Source organism: Elephantulus edwardii, unplaced genomic scaffold (genome assembly GCF_000299155.1).
Source record: "Elephantulus edwardii isolate Elephantulus edwardi_28Jun2011 unplaced genomic scaffold, EleEdw1.0 scaffold00199, whole genome shotgun sequence".
NCBI lineage: Eukaryota > Metazoa > Chordata > Mammalia > Macroscelidea > Macroscelididae > Elephantulus > Elephantulus edwardii.
In genome coordinates, this window is record NW_006399949.1 from 1113714 (window position 1) to 1116050 (window position 2337).

Below are 2337 nucleotides of genomic sequence, written 5' to 3' on the forward strand. Positions count from 1 at the left end.
GAGTTGCAAGCTACTCAATGGCGCATAACAACAACAACAACAGACATTTGCATTGGGAAAATCTGCTGTCAGTGACCTCTCCAGAGTGCTGAAGGGCAAGGATTTCAGTCTAGAGACTAAGGGGTGCCTGATCCACGCCATGTTGGTTTCAATTACTTACTATGCATTGTAGAGCTGGAGAATGACTAAGGAAAATCAAAGAAGAAACCATGCTTTTGAGTTGTGGTACTGGAGAAAATTACTGAACAAACCTTGTACTGCCAAGAGAACAAACAGGTCTATCCTGGAGGTAATTGAGCAAAGCTACTCCTTGAAGACAAGATTTTGAAGCCCTGTCCACATACTTTAGGCAAGTTTCCAGGAGTGGCCAGTCCTTGGAGAAATACATCATTCTTGGAAAGGTGGAGGGACAGCACAGGAGAGGAAAGCTCTGCAAATTAAATGGGTTGACACAGTTGTTGTTGTTGCTGTTATGTGCCGTCGAGTCGCTTGCGACTCATAGCAGCCCTATGTACAAGAGCTCTATACATTCTTCTATCCTGTGCCAACCTAGCCATCTCAGATGCACTTATTCCCACTTCTCCAGTCACAGAATCGATCCATCTCATCAAAGGTCTTCCTCTCCTTAATTAATGAGGGTAGGTGTGTTAGAAACAGTGAGTTGGCTCAGGATAGAGCAGGGTTCAGAACTATTTTACATTTGGTCTGTAAGTGTTGCCGATGACTCAATGGCACAAAACAACAACAACATATTTTATTAAATGATATTGTCTACACATTTCACTCAGTGTCAGCATTCTCTTTAGTTTCATTGTGAGTGAGTGTTGTCCTTCGTTGTCCTTTTCATCTTTGGTCTGAGTAAACAATGACCACAGGGATTGATTTAGTTAGTTGTTTAGAGAAAGACAGAATTCTACTTATTTTATGAACCTCTCTGTCTTTTTGCTGAGACGTGACTACGAGGAGAGGTTTAAGTTCAAAGTTGAAAAAGTGCCTCAGGGCAATGGTCTTTTAGTCTGTAGTGATTCAGTTAAGTGTGGCCTTTTCTAGAGTCGTGAATTTTGTTCCACCATTTTCTCCCATTCTATCCGGAATTATCTTTTGTGTACTTGGTCAGAGGAGTTATACAAACTACCACTACTACGAACAATCTTGTTCTTTTGTTCTTAATTTGAATTAGGCCAAAGTTTGTGTACTATACTTTCTGTACTTTCTTCTCCGTGTCTTTGGTTTTCTTCATTTACTTTTGTTTTAAATGCCTATGGGTCACTAGCTGTATCTCAGATAGCCATTTGTATGTGTTTAAGACCCCAGAAGCAGCTCACCAAAACAGAATATAGAACATCATTTTTTTGTTTCACTTTTTTTAAAGTTTATACTAGTTTATTTTCAAAATTCAAATACATTGATTTTCTGACCATATTCTCCCAAATTCTCCCTCTCCCTGCCACCCATCAAGTTGTACAACCCCATGATTAATCCCTCTGCTCACACATCCTTATCCCTCTGCTTCCATCTCATCCCCCTTGGATCCTTATACTCATTCTACAATAATGGTTTAATACAATACCTGTCCTTGTGGTACTGAGTTAGTTCACTCAGCATAATGCTCTCCAGTCCCTCCCAAGTTAGGTAATAATTTACAAAATCATTGCTCCTGCACACTGTGTAGTATGTGAATGTACCATAATTTTCAATACTGTGTAGTATGTGAATGTACCATAATTTTCAATCCATTCGATTGTGGTTGGACATCTAGAATGTTTCCATGTTCTTACAATGGGGAATAACACTGCTATGAACATTGGTGTACAAGTTTCTGTTTGTACCTCAGTTCTCATTTTCTCAGGGTATATTCCAAGTAGTGGAATACCTGGGTCATATGGGATTTCTATGTTCAGCTTTTTGAGGAAGAACCAAAATGCCTTCCAGTGCCATTTTACAATCCCACCAATAATGTGCAAGAGTTCCTATTTCATCACATTCTCTCCAACATTTATTACTTGCTGCTCTGTTAAACTTTGCCACTGTTACTGGGGTGAGATTGTACTTCATTGTGATTTTGATTTACATCTCTCTTAGTGCCTGTGATTTTGAGCATTTCTTCATGTGTCTGTTTGCCATTCAAAGATTTTCCTCTGTGAAAATTCTTTCCATGTCTTTTGTCCATTTTGTAGTTGGGCTATCAGTCTTTTCCTTGTGGAGGCCCAGGACATATTTTTTTTTTAGCTTTTTGCCAATTTCCTGAATTGCGCAGGAGACTATGGTCTGAAGTTTTAAAACCTATATTCTAATCCAATTTTCCAGTGTAGTGTTTAGTTAAATCTTGATTTAAAA